At 41.9% G+C, this 7,931-nt stretch overlaps 1 non-coding gene across 1 annotated transcript; it reads left to right on the top strand.

Annotated features, from left to right (window-relative positions):
* Nucleotides 1-3,902: 3,902 nt before the first annotated feature.
* LOC118480674 lies at nucleotides 3,903-4,009 on the top strand. Its single transcript, XR_004863652.1, has one exon. It is a non-coding gene; the product is annotated as a small nucleolar RNA R71 (small nucleolar RNA).
* Nucleotides 4,010-7,931: the final 3,922 nt, after the last annotated feature.

The following is a 7,931-nucleotide window of genomic DNA, read 5'->3' as shown; positions in this document are numbered from 1 at the left end:
GCATCGATTATAGGGAACTGAATAAGTTGACTATCAAAAATAGCTATCCCCTGCCCCGAATCGATGATTTGTTTGATCAATTACAAGGTGCAAAGTGTTTCTTAAAGATCAATTTACTTTCAGTCTATCACCAGTTACGAATCCAGGAGGAAGATATACCCAAAACCGCTTTCCGAACTCGATACGGCCATTATGAATTCGTCATAATGCCCTTTGGATTAACCAACGCACCCGCGGTATTCATAGATTTGATGAATCGCGTGTGTAAACCATTTCAACCACTTCATCATCATGTTTATCGATGATATCGTGATCGATTCGAAATCGAAAGCCGAACATGCGCAACATCTACATTTGGTTCTCGAACTACTCCAAGGGAACCAACTCTATGCCAAGTTCTCCAAGTGTGAATTTTGGCTAGAGGAGGTTCAATTCCTTGGTCACATCGTCAATAGCCAAGGTATACACGTCGACCCCGCGAAGATCGAAGCAGTTAAGAATTGGGTTACACCAAAATCACCATCTGAAGTTCGTTCGTTCCTCGGATTGGCGGGCTATTATCGTCGATTCATCGCTGATTTCTCGAAAATCGCCGTTCCACTTACTTCCCTCACGCATAAAGACAAGCCTTGTGTTTGGGGAACTGTACAAGAGTCTGCCTTTCAGACTCTAAAGCATATGCTCTGCAATGCTCCTATCCTCGCATTACCCGACGGAAACGATGATTTCGTAGTCTATTGCGATGCCTCCAACCTCGGTCTCGGTTGTGTTCTCAAGCCGGGACAAGGTTATCACATACGCGTCTCGTCAGTTCAAGATCCACGAGAAGAACTATACAACCCACGACCTCAAGATCGGTGCAGTTGTTTTTGCGTTGAAGATCTGGCGACACTACATTTACGGTACTAAGTGTACGGTCATCACAGACCATAAGAGCCTGCAACATATCTTGAACCAAAAGGAATTGAATATGTGCCAACGCCGATGGGTTGAACTTTTCAATGATTACGACTGTGAGATTCGTTACCACCTTGGAAAAGCAAATGTCGTTGCCGATGCTCTAAGCCGACGAAGCTATTTGCATAGCGTTTGAAATACTCATGCCCAGCACGACCTCGAAGCTTTAATTCGTGATGCTCAGCACACCTACTTCATTGAGAATACCTTGAGAAAGGAAATGAAGATGTGTGGTGCTGAAACCCAATTTGTCACCAAATCGAAGGGTATCCACTACTATCTCGATCGCATCTAGATTCCAACTCGCAATAGCCTTCGAGATATATTGTTGACTGAAGCTCACAAGTCTCGATATTCCATTCATCCCGGTGCCGACAAGATGTACCATGACCTTCGTCAACGGTACTGGTGGCCTGGAATGAAGAAGGATATCGCTATCTATGTTTCGAAGTACCTGATTTGTTCGAAAGTCAAGGCTGAGCAACAAAGACCCTCTTGCTTACTCGTGCAACCCGAGATCCCTATGTGGAAATGGGAGAGTACAGCTATGGACTTTATAACACAACTTCCGCGCACGCCCTCAGGTCACGATAGTATCTGGGTTATCGTTGATTGTCTCACTAAATCTGCTCATTTTCTGCCGATACGAGAAGATTTAAGGTAGAACGATTAGCACGGATCTACACTGACGAAATCATCTGTCGACATGGGACGCCTCGTGATATCATCTCTGACCACGATGGTCAGTTTACCTCGCGTCTTTGGGAAACATTTCAATATGCTCTCGGTACTACTCTTAATTTAAGTACTACTTTCCATCCCCAAACCGACGGTCAGACTGAACGCACGACACGTACCCTTAAAGACATGCTTTGTTCGTGTGTCATAGATTTCGGTGGTAATTGGGATGCGCACTTACCTTTGGTCAAATTCTCGTACAATAACAGTTATCATTCTAGCATTCAAATGGCACCATTTAAGGCATTGTATGGGAGAAAATGCCGATCGCCTATTGTATGGCACGAGATCGGAGATGCGCAAATTACCAGTCCTGAGCTGTTGCAAGAAACGACTGACAAAATCCTCCAAATATGAGACAATCTGTTGAAAGTCGGAATCATAAAAAGAGTTACGCCGATAGACGCCGCAAGCCCCTTAAATTTGACGTTGGCGATCACGTACTCTTAAAGGTTTCACCTTGGAAGGGGGTGATCAGATTCGGCAAGAAAGGAAAGCTCGCGCCTCTATATGTTGAACCCTTTAAAATTCTAGAAAGAATTGGCAAAGTGGCCTACAGACTCGAACTACCAGAGGAACTTAGCAACGTCCACCCGACTTTCCATGTTTCGAACCCCAAAAAGTGTCTGGCCGAGCAGAATTTACATGTACCACTTGAGGATCTACAAGTGGACGAAACATTACATTTTGTGGAAAAGCCAGTCGAGATCGTGGATCGAGAAACCAAGAAACTCTTACGCTCACGCATTCCCATAGTGAAGGTTCGCTGGGAAGGCAAACGCGGCGCCGAGTTCACCTGGGAACTCGAAACTGACATGAAGGCTAAGTATCCACAGCTATTCGTTATGCTTGCGCCATAATTTCGGGACGAAATTCCCTAAAGTAGGGGAGGTTGTAACAACCCGACTTTTTGAAGTCAAAGTACAAGTCAAAGTCAAAGTCAAAGGAAGAAAAGATTGCTAATCAGATCTCTAACTCGTTAATCGATGTATGTTAGTTACGCTATATTTGTTTGACGATTTGTAATATATGAAGTAACAATGCGATAAACGTACTTAAAACGCTAATCCACTTAACACTAATCTCATCGCTATCGCATCGCAACTTGAATCGCAGTTCTGGATATTGTTTTACGTGTGTGTGAAATTATGTGTTACTTGTGCATGGTTATGTATGATAAAGGTGTTATTTGAAAACGCAATCGCAACTCCATCACAACGCAATCTCATCGCGAACTGGAAAAGGTTACTTATGTTGTTGTATGTTAGTTATGTTATTTGTGTAACTATTATTTAAAACTATCGCATCGCTTATTCGACACTCGCTTAAACGCATCGCAACACTCAACACACGAAACGAAACTCGAAAAACCAACTCGCAAAAGCCCTCCGATCGAAGGACCATTCGATCGAATGGTCATCCGACCGGATGGCCATCCGATCGAAAGGCCCTCCGATCGAGCCCCTCCACACCGCCTCTTCTCCTCCTCACCTTGTGGACTCTCGGAGAAATTTTGAGCTATTTGATTTAATTGTTTTTCAATATTTTGAATACTAGCTTGTTGATTTCTAAAATTCGATTCCATTTGTTGAAATCGATCCGAGTTTTTCTTTTCGGTGTCGAAGATGAGGCGAGATACAGTATCTCTCTCTCGTCCCCCTTGTTGTTGAAGGAAATTTTGTGACTCGTTTCTTGGTTGCTGAAAGTTTGTTCATTGGTTTAGATTTTGTTGGTTACTACTATTGCTAGGTTCTCTCCAACCAAGGTTAGGGTGGTTACGCCATCCTTGGTTGTAGGTACCCGTTGGAGGACCCGACGGCCTAGGTCTATTATCAATGTAGTTTACTGTTTCTATTTGATCATCTAATTCTTTCATACAACTCCAATTCTCATGTGGTCCACCACACCCTTCACAAGCCATAACCGAGGCCATTTTTGCCATTTCTAACTTTTTGATTTTTGAAGAAAGGGGCTCGATTTGGGCTTGTAAAGAAGTGCTTTCATCAACCTTATGGGCGCCCGGGGCAATAGATTTATTGCCTTGAGGGGTGTGCCACTGAAAACTGGTTTGAGCAATTTCCTCAATTTGATTATAAATTTCATTTGGGCGATGATTACCTAAAAGTCCCCCGGAGCTAGAGTCGAGTGTTTGTCTTGTGTGTGGCAACAATCCATTGTAGAAAGTGGATACTTGTTGCCAAACCGCAAGACCATGATGAGGACACTTTCTTAGTAGCTTCTTGAACTTTTCCCAAGTTTCATATAAGGATTCCCCATCTTCTTGTGAGTATGTATTAATTTCAGTCATTAATTTAGCCGTTTTAGCAGGAGGGAAATACTTATATAGAAACTTTTGGGCTAGTTCATCCCAGGTGTTTACCGAGCCAACTAGGAGGGCATTAAGCCAAGCCTTAGCTCAGTCTTTTAATGAAAATGGAAACATTCGAAGGCGGACGGCGTAATTTGATGCTCCGTTGATCCGAAAGGTATCACATATTTCCAAAAAGTTTGTAATATGCAAATGGGGATCTTCATCCGCAAGCCCGTGAAAGGTTGCGGAATTTTGGAGCATTTGGATCAAATGCAGCCGAAGTTCGAAGTTGTTGGAATCGACATTCGGTGCATTGATAGCAGCCCCAAGATTACCTACGGTGGGCCGTAGGTAATCCATGAGGGTACGTTGGTCCGCCATCGGAAGTAGGTCCCCCGAAACTTTCTCTTGGTTTTTAGCTTTACATCTTTTTCTTAGAAAGCGTCCGGGTTCGTCTAGAGGCTCTTTTATGTCTCTGCTGGAACTGGAGCTCATACACTACGTAGAGGGTTCAGGTGTGGCGCCTGGGTTCCAAGTCCTGCAATAAAAACAAAAAAGAAAGTTGGTCAGAAGGTTCACCACGGCCCCGTGCTCAGATGAACACGGCCCGTGGTCGGAGATACAGTAATTGTTTTCCGGATCCCTGTTACTGGGGAGTTTGACACGACCCCGTGTTGCACCGACACGGCCCTATGCTCAGCTCTCTGTAACTCGGAAAATAAAAACTGCCAGTAACAATGTTGGGCACGGCCCGTGTCCGACCAGGCACGGCCCGTGCTGAGCTCTGCAGAAACCGAAAAATTAAAAAAAATCCTAAAGAACTAGAAAAACAAGAAAAAATGATTAGTCCGTTGATTTTAAGCTTTCTTAAAATCCTTGTATCCTCTGCAACGGCGCCAAAAACTTGATGTGCAGTTAGGTGTTCTATATTTTTATGTATATTTCTAGCCCTTTTTAACCACTTTAGTCAAGTTTTAAATTTATAAAACACGATATTTACTAACACCAAACACACGTGTAGGCAAATGCACCCATCGTGAGCGTAGTATAGTGTTGGTAAGATACCGAGGTCGTCCAAGGACACAAGAGCTTTTAATACCGCTTTATCCTCAACGTCTAATCAAATCAAAAATTTAGAAAAAGGTTTTAAACGAGAAAATAAAAACTAAAATGCTGAAAATAAAAATAAAATAAAAACAGATAGGCAAGATGAATCACTTGGATCCAACTCGCCTTTAGTGTAACCATTGATTATTTCCGCACTTTTGCACTTTGTAAGAGATTATCTTAGTTATTGTAGTAGGCCTCTCTTTTGAAGGGGACGTTACCCTCAACCCAATAGTTTGAGTCAGCAAGGATACAATCCTAAAGGTTCGGATTATTGAAAGATAATTAATTAAGTTATTAATGCATAATGTGGTAGGCCCCTCTTTTGAAGGTGACGTTACCCTCGGCTAAGTAGTCTGAGTCAGCAGGGATACAGTCCTAAGTAGCCGGGTTAAAGTTTTAATAGTAGCTTACATATGAGGGGATCAAAGAGTTTGGACCCCTGCCATCCAATACCAGTGGGTATTGAAGGAGGTCCTACTAAATTTGACCCGGGTCCTTGCAGGATCTATACACTGAACAAGGCAAGACTCTTACCAAACCATTCCCTTAACCCCAGACCAGGTAGCCAACATATCTCCATATAGACCGTGGAGATATGAATGGTGTAAATCTTTTATTTTATATAGACAGTAAAATAACGCCAAGACACCATGGAAAATGATAAGGAAGTTTCACCTTCAACATAAGAAACTAGTTATTAAAGTCATTAATACATAACCAAATAAAAAGTGCAAAAAGTTCATAAATAAAAAGTATTACACTAAATGGTTGTCTTCACCAAGTGATGTAAGAGACTTAGGCAAACATGGCCTTTGATTGTCAAGAACTCTTACGATCAATCTTGGATCCTGAGACTACTCACACACTCTATGATGGATGATGGATGATGGTGGTGGATGATGGTGTTGTGGTGGTGGTGGAGTGTGGGTGAAGTGTGAGAGAGGTGGTTTGCCAAGGGATGATTTGCAAGTGAGCCAAGCACCCCTATTTATAGCCTGCATAGAAGCCCGGACACGGCCCCGTGTCCATTGGGCACGGCCCCGTGTCCATTGGGCACGGCCCCGTGTCCACCCATCTTCTCTTTCTTCATTAATTGCAGTTTGTCTACATTAGTTGACTACGCCCTGTGTCCACTGGGCACGACCCCGTGTGCAGAAGCGTATCTGTACTATCAAGATTTCCTTAGATTCTGGGAATCTTAGAGTTGACCACGGCTCCGTGTCCGCTGGGCACGCCCCCGTGGTGGGTGATAGAAGCTTTTACAGCTTTGTCTTTTCTGCAGACACTTGGGCACGCCCCCGTGCTCATTGAGCACGGGGCGTGTTCAGCCTTCTGTTTTCTTGTTCTTGTTTGGGAGGATGTTGTCGAGGGGTCGGGCATGCCACGTTTATTCCTTTTCTTGTATTTATGTTAGATTTAGCTGCCTTTTTGCTTCTTTTGTTCATTTGAGCTCATTTAATCCTAAAAATACAAAAGGAAGACAAAAGCACAATTTTTCCAACATTAGTACTAAAAAAGGGTTAGTTTTATGCCACAATTGATGTAATTTATATGTTGTTTGCACACATCAGTTTCACAACACCGGTTGTGCTGTCATGATCACCAGGAGCAGTTGGCTTAACAACAGAGGTTTGAGCAACATATGCGGACGCATCTAAAACAGGCTCATCCCCTTTTGTTTCTGTTCTTTAAACTTTTGACTCTTTATCCATAATTCTAGCAAAAGTTTTACTTGTAAGACTATTTATTTGAAAAGCTACACCTTGTTCAAAATCTGTTTGTGACACTTGTTTTCGTAGGTAGTAGCTTAGAAGTCTTGGATACAACAGAAAAGCATTACTACGAACACCTTTTTTCAATTTTTTCACATTATTCAACAAATCAAAAAACAGTGCTTCTGATAAATTGTAATCAGATTTTGTTAAAATAGCATAATCCAAATACTGAATGTTTAAAGGTATCTCATTAAATGCAGTGGTCTTGGCTGAGAGACAAGTTAAAAGAGTATGAAACAAAAATTTCATTGGCGGAGGGAAGTTTGGTTTGTACATAGTAACTTCCTTTAATTGTGCATCACACCCTCTTTCAATAAACTCTGTATGAAGTTCAGGTTTTTTCAAAGTTGGTCTTACCTCCCAAGTCGTCCAATGCAAATATAGTGGAAATTGTAAAAGGAGAAATTCATACCACACTTTTCCCGACCTTAGATGTGATGGCAACTAGATTATTATCTTCAAACTCTATTTCAACATTAAACCAAAATTGTCAGAGTGTTTCTGTATGAACCGGAGCATCAGTATTAAGGATTGATTTGTATTTTGATGACGTTCAAAGGTCACTTATTGAGTGAAAGCTGGTAGTTTTGTTGGTTTTCTCGAAGATGGGGAGGTAGTTGTGAGGGTTTTTGATGTTTAGAGACATGATGTCACACCCCAGTTTCCACGTGTCTCACCGGTGGGCGCGGTGGGGGATTATCGTGACGTAGTTGGCAACAATATAGTCAAACCACACAATTATATGAATGCACAGCGGAAGCATAAAGATAAATATATTTCAACATTTAATGTAATATCAAGGTATCACCATTGTTGAAATAAAATCCACAGGGGATCAATAAAATGATAAAATAATTGTTCAACAGACGTAGGCATCTTAAGCTTGCGAGACTCTTTATTGATGCTAAGGAGAAATATCCAGCCAATTACGCTTAGTACCTGCATTTAGTCTTTTTGGGAAAATACGTCAGTTTACACTGGTAAATACATTCAACTGACACTTTTGAAAAATGTTAAAAAAATTGATTTGAATGCACAAG

This window comes from Helianthus annuus, chromosome 7 (assembly GCF_002127325.2).
Source record: "Helianthus annuus cultivar XRQ/B chromosome 7, HanXRQr2.0-SUNRISE, whole genome shotgun sequence".
NCBI lineage: Eukaryota > Viridiplantae > Streptophyta > Magnoliopsida > Asterales > Asteraceae > Helianthus > Helianthus annuus.
Note: the sequence above shows the minus strand (reverse complement) of the source record. Positions and strands in the feature narration are given on the sequence as shown.